Source organism: Cupressus sempervirens, chromosome 11 (assembly GCF_028749045.1).
Source record: "Cupressus sempervirens isolate cs-2001-9-10 chromosome 11, ASM2874904v1, whole genome shotgun sequence".
NCBI lineage: Eukaryota > Viridiplantae > Streptophyta > Pinopsida > Cupressales > Cupressaceae > Cupressus > Cupressus sempervirens.
The window spans coordinates 48803809-48817618 of record NC_143128.1 but is presented as its reverse complement, the minus strand read 5'-3'; positions in this window follow the sequence as shown (position 1 = coordinate 48817618).

The following is a 13810-nucleotide window of genomic DNA, read 5'->3' as shown; positions in this document are numbered from 1 at the left end:
TTTTTTAGCATGTAAAAGATCATGTATAAAAATTACAAAAATATATCAATTCTTATTACAAATAATTATTAAAAATTATAATCCTAAAGTTCATCCATTTCTACACATTTTATTAGTTTACTTCATTTTCATATTTATAATAATAATACCAATTGTATGTAATTGAGGGTGAACAGTTAGCGTTTTGTTAGCCTTTTCCTTTACAAAAGAGTGACATAGGTTTGTGCTTTTACCCTGCTATTGTATTAGAAAGAGGAAGAAGATGGGGTATATTGTACCAACTTGATGCATGCATGTGTAATATCCCGTTTAGGACATTTTCTTCTTCACTTTTTACTTCTATAAGTTTTCATAATAATCCATATGCTATCTTTCTTGAAAGTTGATATTATATATAGAGATGGTATTTCATAGGGACATGTCCTTTCAAAAATATTAATTATATTGAATAAGATAATTATATTATATATTATTAAATTATATATGATTATATATAGTATATATATTAATTATCTATAGCATGTATTTAAATATCTAATTATATATGGATATAATATATATATATATATATATATATATATATATATATATATATTGTGATATAATTTATATTCATATCTTAATATAATTATAGATTATCAATTGCTTTAATACAATATACTTTATGTATAATACTATCTATCATTAAATTTATATGTCAAAACAGGGACATCGTAGCATGGTTGAGTGCAAAATTACTTTTTATAAGATTATGAAGATGACTAGTTTGTTGGAGAAGGAGAGGGTTTCTCTTTCAACAGATGGTCATGGTTTCTGGGTACCTAAGGGTGGTCTATGTATTAAATCAAATTTTCCTGTAGAGAAGACTATGTTATGAAACCCAAGACTTGAACATATACATGAGAAGGGTCTATGAATCTTAAAAGATAAAAACCATGTTGATGGGTTGAATGACTAGAATCTTGAGTTTAATTTTTGTGACCATTCTATCTATGGTAAATAAAACCACATTTAGTTTTACTCAAGTTCTCTTAAGTTCTCATGTATTTTATATCTAATCCATTCAAATGTATTTGGTCCAGTTGATGTCCCTTCTATTAGTAGATCAATTTATTATGTTTCTTCAATTGATGATTTCTGCGGAAGAACATGGGTTTATTTCCTTAGGAATAAAGCTAAAGTATTCAGTCATTTCAAGGAATTTAAATTAACGGTTGGGTTGTAGACTTAAAAGAAGATAAAGTGTTTGAGAACTAATAATGGTGGTGGATTTTTCTTCAATGATTTTGACACATTTTCTTAACGATTTTTGTCTTAAGAGAGAAAATACAACTCCATATTTTGCACAACAGAATGGAGTTACAAAAATAATGAATAAGACCTTGATGGAGAAGGCTAGGAGTATATTGAATGGAGATGGACTTGAAAAAAAGTTCTAGGTTGAAATTGTAGCCACTGCCTACTACCTAATAAATAGGTCTCCTTCATCAACTCTTGTTGATAAGACACCAATAGAAGCATGGTTGATGCACAAGCCTAAACTTAGATATCTATGAGTTTTTGGTTGTGAGGAATATTCTCATGTGTAGAAGGAGAAGTACAAAAAAGAAGAAAACAAAGCTATAAAATCTATCTTCATCAGATATAGTTATGGTGTAAAAGGTTACAATCTTTGGGATCTTGTTGCACAAAAGTTATTTTATTCTAGAAGTGTTATTTTTAGAGAAACTAAGTCTTCTTCTATTACAATACAAAAAGAATAGATGGAAGAAAAGAAAGATGTGATTCAACTACACACTTCACTTGAGAATATTGAATTGAGGAACTTAGAAAGACAAGATGTTGAAGAGAGATTTATGAGTTCTAAATCGTCAGAGGAAGAGGAAGAATTTGAACCTAAACCTAAACAAGATCTTTCTCAAAGGTCTAGTAGATAAAGGAAAGCACTAGAATTGTATGGATATTATCTTGATGATTGGAGATGGATATTTTATTTGAACTCTAATATTGATGAAACAGAATCTTTACAAGAGTCTCTTAGTATGAATGATACAGAGTCCTGGAAAATAGCCATGGAAGAAGCGATGGTAGCTCTTAAGAAGAATGACAAATGGGAACTTGTACCATTTCCTGAAGGATGGAAGCCTATTGGTTGTAAATGGGTATTCAAAAGGAAGATGGGTTTAGATGGAAGCATTGAGAAGTATAAAGAATTTTTGGTTGCAAAAGGTTACTGCCAAGTTGCAAAAATTGATTATAGTGAAATTTTTTCTCCTGTACCAAAATTGATATCCATTCAATTTTTAATTTCTATTATAGTAGCTCATGATCTAGAATTTTAGTAGATGGATGTGAAGAAAAATTTCCTTCATGGATATTTGGAGGAAGAAATTTATATGACACAACCATAGCCCTTTGTGGTGAAAGGTAAAAGTCATTTGGTTTGTAAATGGAAGAAATCCTTCTATGGTTTAAAAAATGGTCCTAGGATGTGGTACCAAAACTTTGATACTTATGAATTGAGTTTGGGATTTGTGCAATCTAAATCTGATCATTGTATATATTACAAGTCTAATGGTGATTATTTCTAGGTTATTATCTTATATGTTGATGACATATTGTTTATTAGAAAAGGATAAGGTTTGATTGTAGAATTAAAATCGTAGCTCTCGGTAAATTTGAAATGAAAGATCTTTGTGCAACAAGGCATGCTCTTGGAATGGAGTTTATAAGAGATAGGAAAAAAAAGGCTTTGGTTGGGCTAGAGTAAGTGTGTTGGTACTATTATGAGAAAATTCAATATGCATGATTCTAGACCACTGAGTGTTCCCATTGCTATGGGAACAAATATTTATATCTCATAGTGTTCTACATTACCATTCGAGATAGAAGAGATGAGTTGAGTATCATATTAGAGTTTTGTTGGAAGTTTGATGTATGGTATAATCTGTACAAGCCAGACATTGTCCAAGCAATGAGAGTACTTTCCGATTACATGTCTAATCTAGGAAGAGCACATTGGGATGTAATAAGAAGAGTTTTTAGATACTTGTGGGGTACCTTAGAGTACTCTATATGTTTCCATGGAAAAAGAAATAAGCATTCTTTGGATATTCAAGGCTATGTGGATTAAGACTGGGCTGGTGATATTGATAGAAGAAGATCCAGTAGTGCATATGTACTTATATTATTTGCTGGTGCAATTAGTTGGATGAGCAAGTGACAGGTGGTGGTGACTTTTTCCGCTATAGAGGCAGAGTATATGGTAGCTACTCATGCCTACAAGGAAGCTATCTAGCTAAAGAGACTATGTTTAGATATTAAGTTCAAATAGGTTGATAGGTAGAGTACAATTTTCCTAGTGAAGAACCTAATGTTTCATGTGAAGACCAAGCACATTAATGTAAAATATCATTTTGTGAGAGATATGGTCAAGGATAGAAACGTGAAGCTAGAGAAGGTAGAAAATTTGGTAAATATTGCTGATGCATTAACTAAACCAATAAGCACAGAGAAATTTAGATGGTGTTATTAAGTCCATGACACTTTGGATCCCTTAATTCTCGCAAGGTGTTTGACAAGTGGGAGAATGTTGAGAATTGTGCCTCAGCCTTGCAAGCCTTTTCTAGAAAATTCTAGAATTTTTTTGTGGTAGTTCTCCACATATTTATGTGTTGGAAAAAGGTGCATGAGTTGTTAAAAATGTGTATTGTCCATAATAGAATATAGGAAGTTCATTTTTAGAGTATAAACAACTCATTATATGAATTTTATGAGGATCTAAACTAGAGGACAAAATTATGGACAAAAATGCTATTCTTGGAGTTACAAATGACAAGTGAGTAGCATGTGGAATGGTTTTTTTTCCCATGTTGGTTTTGACCCATGGTTTTGTAAAATCACAAATGGTTTCTAGGTTATAAATCACTATAAAAGGAGGGCTTGGAGAGGTGTTTAGGTCATTGAGTTCTATTTGTGAGATTGGGTACTAGAAGGAGTCTCTCTAAGTTTGAGTCCAAGTTTGAGTTGTAATGATGCACTACTATAAGAACTTGCATTACAAGTGTGTTGTAATCTTCCTGATTTGAGAATACATTATGCAAGTTTTAGAGGGTGGGGTTTTAATTGCAAAAGATTTTCCCCAAGGTAGTCATTGTTTTATGCATTCATTATTATTTTGATTGTGTTATTATTCATTTCTTGAAATAGTTGAATTTACATAATTGTCCTATCAAGATTAGTGTAGGAAGTGATTCTATGCACCTTAACTTCCTTACAATAAGATTGGAGAGTTAAAAAGAATTTCAAAATTTTCCCCATTCACTTTTTTCCCTATTTGTGCTTCTTTAGTTGAACTTTATCTAGGTAGAATTGTGTAATCTATAAATTGTTTATGGGTAATGTTTGAAATGTTCTTTGTTATGGCTATTCCTTTGATTTTTCTTTCTTCCTGAGATTTCTTAATTGTTCTCCCAAATTCTTCAACCATAATAATGAAAAAGAAAGGTGAAATGGTATCTCCCTATCTATTTCCTCTAGAAATGCTCAAGAAACCTTCTAGTGTTCCATTGATAAGAAGTGTATTTTGGGAGTGGCTATACAATTAAAAATAAATTTTATCCATTGATGGTTAAATACAAATACTTCTAGTGTCTTACATAGGAATCTCTAATCCATCATATCATATGCCTTTTGGATATCTAACTTTGTAAGAACATAGGTATCTTTATTGCTTAGGTTTGAATGAATGGTTTCTTGAATAATGATGACCAACTCAAAATTTTTCTATTAGGGACAAAATCTATTTTTTTCTTTTGATATGATTTTTAGAAGAACACATTTCAATATGAGTGCTAATTCTTTCAATAAGATTTAATAAATGTTGTTACATAATGCAACAGGTCTAAAATGGTTGGGTTCATCATAATTCACTTTTGAAGGGATTAGAGTTAAAAATGTATGGTTGATTTCAGTTGATAGCAATCCTGCATTTCTTATTACTTCTATTTCCTTTCATAAATCTTCTGTTATTATATCCCAACATTTTTGGAAAAAGAAGGCTTGCAATCCATCTGGTCATGGTGACTTGTCCCTGGGTGGAGATTAAGACTAATAAAAGCTTTTAAAAATTCTTCTAAGGAAAATGGTTTATTCAACATTTAAATATCTTCATCTGTGATAATTTTTAGGATTGTGTTTAACATTTTTTTTTGTGATGACCAATTATAACTATCAAAATTGTGTAAGATGTTTCTATAGTACTCCACCATTATATATGCTATTTTGAAAGGGTCTTCTTCTATATCACCATCATCATTCCTAATTAAAGTTATTTAATTGATAATTCTATTATGAATTGTACTATCATGAAAAAACTTTTTGTTTCAATCCCCTTCTGCTAACCATATCTCTCTTGATTTTTTGTTTCCAAAATATTTCCTTGTTTGCTAATATATTTTCTTATTTTCCTAATAGTTCGTTCTCTTTATTGTCCTTTTCATTGTCTATTCCATATTTTATTATTTCTTCATTGAGTTTCTTTAATTCATCTTTTTTATCTATTTTTAAAAAAATATTATTAAAATGTGTCTTATTTCATTTTTGAGTGTTTTCTTTTAGAATTTTTAGCTTTTATAAAAAGTACATTTTAGATCCTTGAAAAGAACACTCTTGCCACCAATGCTTGATATTGTTCATAAATTTTCTATAATTTTTTAATTTTTTCATACTATCTTTCCTTCCATCATTTATATTGTTATTTGTCTTAGATTGAGCTCCTCTTACATAAACCTCTACATTGATAGTTGTATTGCTTCTCCCACTCTCTAGTATAACTCCACCATCCTTTCTTAGTTAATGTCCTCTATTTTCTAAAGACTAAAAATCCATAACCAAACTCTGGTTTAGAGTAGCCTAAACTGAGTCTAGGTTTTTTTTCTTGAACAAAGATAGTTTCGCCATATCTATTCTAGTTAGCTGATCTTTCTCCTAAATTATGTATGTTCTCCTGGAAAGTTTCCTCTAGTATACTTTCTTATGATCTACTATCCTTATGACTTTTTCCTTATCTTTGTTTTTTCCTTTCTCAAGTATTTGGAGTTGATTGATATGTTCTATAGGTTCTTGCATATTGCCCCCCTCCATTATTTAGATTAATACATGAGTTGGTTTGTTTTATTTCTTCATACTTCTTTTCATTGATATTTGCACTTCATCTCCTTATTTATTGTATAATTCCATATTCCTTTGTTATTTGTTGTCCTTTGATTGTTGAAGATTCTATATTCATATCTGAACTATAGTTCAATGGTGCCTTAAAAATATTATAGAAATTTCATGCTTGAGCTATGTTAAATTCCCCATAATTCTCTTGATACTTAGATCTTTGTCCTATATTTATTTTGTTTCATAAGGTGATTTGATCATAAATATCATTCTGAGTCAATAAAAAAATCATGTTTTAATCTATGCTAACTTTTCAAACTAAATTTTATGTCGATTAGGAAGCCATTCTCTTGTTGACATAGAATGTGTTGATTAAACATGGTAATTTTGTTGTATATATCTTCATTCACCTTAAATCCTTACCCTCTTTCTTCCAAATACTTATTTTCCCCCTGATCCTTGTTTATATATTTTAGTAAGTCTTATTTTGTTGATCTAATTCTGTCCTTTGATTTTAAAACTCTAAATTATCCTCCTTTTATCTTTGTTTTGTTTATATCTTGATTATGTTTGTTTGTATTTTTTACCCTCCACTATCTCTGATCCCTTTCCTTTCACATGATCTAATTCCTCTCTTAGGAAAAGAATTCAACTAAGCATTGAATTTAGATTAGAGATCTATTAATCTATTGACTAGTTCTATTAGGATTTATTCTTATGATACCATTAATATTCCCTTCATATCTAGATAATGTTAGAGTATAAATAGATCTATTCTTGGTGATCTATTTAGATTTAATCTCTCTTTTTTTTAACTTTATATTTATGCGAAAACTGACATTATGAGTTCAACTATGATTTAATTTAATTCCTAGAGATCTTGTCCTATTTTATTTAAGATTTAAATTTGGTTTAGTTCTCAAGGGAGAATTTGCATTCATACCAGGAAGAGACAACATATTTTCCTAACATTTCTTTAATGCAATTAGGTTCATAAGCTACAAATTCTAATGAATATCCCTTATAAAGAAAAGATGAAGTTGAAATTGAATAATTAATAAGATGTTAGTTTTGGCAATGCAAATAGAACAAAAATTTAGAATTTAATATGTAGATATTGTAGGAGTTGAGAATTTGACTTTGATAATGCACCAAGATCACCTGCAGTACAAATAGCTTGCTAAAGAGAAACCTAGAGAACAAAGAGCTTGAAGCAAATATGACACAAGAATATTTCACAATAGAAAATTAGAATTGCTATGTGAAAATGGAATGAATTTACAATGAGAGAGAGACCACTTATAAAGGCCTCATGGAATCTTGTGGAACAAGCTAGAAAGAGGTAGGAGATAAGGATGACAACTCAGCACACATCCACAAAAGGTGGAAAAGATAAGTATGCTAAAGGGAACAAACTCTCGTGTTGTCAACAACTAACCTCAACATGCATTAAATACTAAGTATTAAATAAATGCACTAACCTAAGTAAGCTTAAGTAAATAATTAACAATTAATTAATTATTTACTCTAACAACCCCCCTTAAGTGCAACTTAGGGGAATGCCTTAAGCTCAAAAAATAAAGGAAAAAATGAAAAATGGGTCCCAACAACTACGTCATTTTAGGTACCCAAGTACAATGCAACTAAATGCAACCTCTGTAAAATGGAGAAAGAGAGAAAACGCTATGGGAAAAACCCTCCTCCAAAAAGAGGTAAAAACAACATGCTGAAAGAAACATGAAGTGAAGGAAGGAAGGCCTCAACCAATTCCCCCAAAGGACAACTTCCATCACCCCAAGCATTGACCATAGCAAAAGAAAGTGTGGCAATGCAAAAGGCTTAGTGAAGATGTCTACAACCTAACCGATAGTAGGAATGTCCTCCAATGCAATAACACTATCATGGATCAACTGAAGGATGAAATGCATATACAAATCAATGTGCTTAGTATGCTGATGTTCCACCAAGTTGCGAGAAATGTGGATGGCACTCTGATTATCACACCACAAAATAGTGGGGCAATCAGGAGGAAATCCAAATACAGTCATCAACTGACGAAGCCATTAAGCCTCTTGACTGGCAAGAACTATGGCCTTGTACTCAGCCTCTGTAGATGAAAGTGCTCGAACATGCTGCTTCTTGCACGACCATGTGATGGGACTAGAGCCAAGGCAAAAAAAAAAATCTAGAAGTAGACTTACGATCATCAACATCATCGACCCAATCTGATTCAGTGTAGCCAACAATGTGTGGAGTCCCCATAGCGTAGTGAATGCCATACATAAGTATGCCTTGAATGTAGTGTAAAATATGACTGGTAGCTTGCCAATGACTCTCATGAGGGTCCTAAGAAAATTGAGAGACTAGGCCAATCGCAAAAGATAGATCAGGGTGGTTGTGTGTCAGGTACAAGAGGCTACCAACCAACTACCGATACAAAGTAGCATCCACTATAGGTGAAGAGCAGGAGGTAGACAAAGTGACACCTGACTGAAATGGTGTAGGATCAGCCTTACAATCAAGCATGTGAAAGCGACGAAGCATGTCAAGAGCGTAGTTCTACTGATACACAAAAATGCCAGTAGGAGACTGATTAATCTTAAGACCAAGAAAGTAGTGCAGCAAACCAAGATCAGTCATCTCAAACTGGTCCATCGGTGTATGCTTAACATCCTAGAGCATGGATGACAAACTACCTATAAGGATAAGATCATCAACATACAAAACAAGAATCAGGATCTCATCACCAAGATGTTGAATGTACACTGTGAGATCAGAATGGCAGTGAGTGAAGCTAGTAGACAGCAAAAATGAGTCCATCTTCTCATACCAAGCCCTAGGGGCTTGTTTGAGACCATACAATGAACGTCGAAGCCTAAAAACCAAGGTGGGATCCTGCAAAAAACTTGGAGGCTACTCCATATAAATCTCCTCTATGATATCACTATGTAGGAAGACACTCTTCACATCTATCTAATAAACTGACCATCCTTGTGAAGCTGTGAGGGATAAGACAAGGAGAATAGAATTCATCTTGGCGACAAGGGCAAATGTCTTAGAGTAATCAACACCCTTAACTTGCAAAAAACCTTTTGCAACAAGATGAGCCTTATGCTTATCAATGGAACCATCGACAGCATACTTAGTGTGATAAATCCACTTACAACGCACTAGCTTTCTCCCCTTGGGAAGAGAACAAAGATCCCATTTGTGGTTCTTCATCAAAGAAGAATATTCCTCCTCCATTGCACTGTCCCATTCTGAATTTCCTGTCACCTCCATAAATGTCAAAGGATTAGTACAAATAGCATGAATGAGTAGGCTAGAACCCGTAGTGTGAGAATAGGTGCAACAAGATGTGGATGGGTCACCAGCCAGAGATCCTGCAGCATCAACAGTAGCTCGAGCCCATTTAGGCATCTAGGGAGGATCCTGTGGTGGAGGTATATCAGGATCACCACGATCATCATCCTCATCATCTGTGAAACAGAGTGGAGATGAAGAGGGATGAGTGGGAGCTGGAGGAGGTGCCAGAGGTGAGGAATGTACTGTATGAGGGCTCTCATCAAACTGGACATCCCGTCGAAATAGGACCTCTCTGGAATTAGGATCAAATAACCTATAAGCCTTTACATCCTTGCAATAGCCAAAAAAAATCAATGGTCAGCTCTTCGGTTCCATTGCTTTCCTCTGAGCATCAGGGACAAATGCATATGCTATACTCCCAAAAACTTTGAATGATGACACATCAGGCTTGACACGGGACCAAGCCTCCTTAGGAGTCATATGTTGAAGTGCCTTGTGAGGCATCCAATTCTTAATGTAGTTGGCACAATTGAATTCCTCTATCCAAAAACATGAATCGATGGACCTAGATTGAATCATGCAATTGGCCATCTTTCAAAGGGTTATGTTCTTCCTCTTAGCCACACCATTCTGCTAAGGTGTGTAGGGCACTGAAAGCTGATGCTGAAGACCATGCTCAGAATAGAAATCTCAAAAAGCCTGGTTCACATACTTCCCTCCATTATCCATGTGTATGCACCGAATAGAAAGTCCAGACTACTTCTCTACAAATGTCTTAAAAACTCAAAATGAATCGAAGGCATTAGACTTATACTTAAGAAAGTACACCCATCTGCGTCTGGAGAAGTCATCAATGAATGTAAGCACGTATCTAGCACCTGAAAAAGAAGGAGTAGGAATTGACATGAGGTCACTATGAATTAACTCCGAAGGTTCTAAAGCACGAGTGGCTCATCCATGTGGAAAAGGATCCCTATGTTGCTTGCCAAGTGCACATCCTTGACAAACACCATCTGGACAGGAAATCTAGGGAAGCCCAAGAACAAGTGCTTATGTGCTCATCTACTGTAGATATCTATAACTGACATGCCCAAAATGTTCATGCCAAAGTCTACTTACTGAATCTGCATGTGCAACTAAACATGAACCTGTGCCATCAAAAGACTCAAATCCACCAAATCTATAGTGGCATGATGCAGAGTCAACACTCCCAGTGGCCACAATCATCTCTGGATCATGCAAGCCCTAAATAACCACATCATATGGTGAGAACTCGTCTATCTTCCCAAAGCCAGAGTGGCAAATTTGATAGATAGATAGAAGGTTCATCAAAATATTAGGAACACAAAGTACATCCTGTAGAGAACCCCCAACCAAAGCAACAGTGCCAAAACCCAAAACTGAAAGTTGTGAAGACTTCCCAACTACAATTTGTGTGGTTATGCAAGGAGCAAGTGAAGTAAGAAACTTAGGAGTGTTTGTTAAGTGGTGAGAAGCCCTAGAATCAAGAATCCATAAAGGCACTAAAATTGTAGCTTGTGCAGAAAGAGCATGACTTTTCCCTGCAGATGGAGATGAAGACTGAGGAGCGAAAATGTGATGCTCCTTCATGGCTTCCTCTAAAGCCTCTAATCATTTCCAACACCTGGAAATTGAATGTCCATCTTTCCCACAAAAGCTACAGTTATCACTCGATTTCTTCTTGGTCTTGGAGGTAGACTCACCTGACTTTGAAGAATCTTTACCCTTGGGAGGGTTTGCTGGAGGATTAGCTGGAGGATCAGATTTGGATGTGTCTTTCTTCAGTTTTCCTTTCTTCTTTGATTTCCCCTTAGAATTTTGAGCAACCAATGCTTGGCTGGAAAAGCCAGAACCATCCACTTGCTGGATCTTTGCCTATTCCTTAGTCAACCTATCACAAAATGTCTCAAATGTAGGCATCTTATGTTAGTCTCCAAGGGCATCCATGGTGGAGTAGAAAGTAGAAGAAAAGACCTGATACTACCCCTTCATCTTTGAGAGTATCAAAAATATGCACTCATTATCCATTTTCTTCTTCCCACATCCCTATAAAACTACACGTAGGGATTTGAACTTCATCAGAAATTCCTCAATGGTAGGAAAGTTTCTTCGTGAAAAAGAAGTCAATTCTACATCCAACTAAAGTACTCAGAACTCATTCACCTGTCCAAACAAAGTCTAAATTTTTTGCCAATAAGCTCGTGGAGTAGTCAAACCATCCGGGTGAAACAACAGACTATCTAAAATGTTGAGTGCAATCAGCCCCATGGCTTCATCCATCTTGTTCCTGTGTTGTAGAACCTCATAAGGTCATTTAAGATTAGCTTGATTCTCATCCAAACAAGACCATACACCTCTTGAAATTAGAAGCCTAATCATTTGTGCCTTCTAGGTGTGGTATTTGTGTGGTGTGAGACAGGTTATAGATGGATCCGCCATTCAGAGAAAGAAGAAGACAGAAGTAGAAGGGTCTTAACTGAAGTAAATTATAGAAAAGAAAGACACCCCCACATAAACATATAAGAATATCCCTCAAATACCACAAAAAAAACTAAAGAAAGAAAAAAATTGGAAAAGAACCTAGATTTGTTGATGTAGAATAGGAGGAAACAGAAGCCTCTACTTTGATGCCAAAAAAAAAGCTCAAACAAACTCAGAATCTAACAAAACTAGTACCAATGTCTCCATCTTTGAGTCAGCTTTCCAACACTTCTTTTGGACTGGAGAAAGACCTCTGTATGCTCAAGTTATAGCTAAAAAATCAACTGTTGCTCTAAAATTGCACCTTGCTGGAAAATTACAGATAGTTTCTTAAATTTGATGACTGTATGCCCGTGACAAGGCCGTCACCGAAAAAAATCCATTAGCCAAGAAAGTGACGTTAGTGGCCAAAAAGTGATGTCAAGTCTCCAAAAAATGACATTAGTGGTTGAGAAACTGATGTCAGCAGGTTTGTGCAGGAGTCCACGTGGCGGCAGCCTATTGGTGCGGAGGACCCGTGGTACTCGAGAGGAAAACCTGGCAGTGCCGCTGGCTGAAGTGGCCCTCTAGTGGCACTTGGGCGGTGCGCGGGTGGTGCACTGGCTGCACCCAGGTGGCAAGATCCACTGGCGTAGTGATGAGTTGGCGAGCAGACGGTGCTGATGGGGTGGTTGTCAGGTGGCACTTCAGCACTGCTATGGTGGTCATTTATTTTTTTAATTTTTTGTCCTTTTTTGTCTATACAATCCATATAACAGCGACCTAGAGGTTCCAAAATTTTTCTAAAATGCCTTGTGTCCAAAAATAAAAAGTTTTATATGAATCCTAACTACAAATGGCCTTCTAGATTCAATGGCAACATCTATTTGGGCTGAAGGTCCTCTGAAAATTCACTCTACCCCTAATTTGAAGAAAAATTACAGAAACAAACTAGGGTTTGTGACTCCAAATTATGGCTTCAAAAATCCTTCGAACAAGAAGTAGTAGGGAGGCTCTGATACCATATAGGAGTTGAGAATTTGACTCCGATAATGTGTCAAGATCACCTGTAGTGCAAATAGCTTGCTGAAGAGAAACCTAGAGAGCAAAGAGCCTGAAGCAAATACAACACAAGAATATTTTACAATAGGAAATTAGAATTGTTATGTGAAAATAGAATGAATTTACAATGAGAGAGAGACCACTTATAAAGGCCTCATGCAAGCTTGTAGAACAAGCTAGAAAGAGGTAGAAGATAAGGATGACAACTCAGCACACATCCACAAAAGGCGGAAAAAATAAGTATGCTAAAGGGAACAAACTCTCATGTTGTCAACAACTAACCTCAACATGCATTAAATACTAAGTATTAAATAAATGCATTAACCTAAGTAAGCTTAAGTAAATAGAATAAATAATTAACAATTAATTAATTATTTACTCTAACAGATATATTTACCTGCTCTATGCAAAAACTCTTTAACCTTTTACAAATTTCAAAATTGTGTCATGTGGTCCATTCTAGTATGCATATATTCCTAGCTCTTGGCATTCCTTCCACCTATTCTCACTATCTTCATCACTATTTATTTGGATGGCTTTAAAAGAGATTTGAGTTAAAATCAAGGATCCTATACTTGGATTACTACTAGTTATTGGTTGGTTGCCATCTAAATAAATTCTAATACTATGTTTTTAGCTAGGTGATTGAGATTGATGGGTTGTTTAGTAAGGTTCAAGGTAGCCAAGTAGACAATGAATTACTTTTGAATAAGATATACTCATGATAGAAGGAAAACTAGAGTTTTAAACATAGTTGGGATCTGAAAAATGTGCTAATTTCGCCTTAACTCACTTT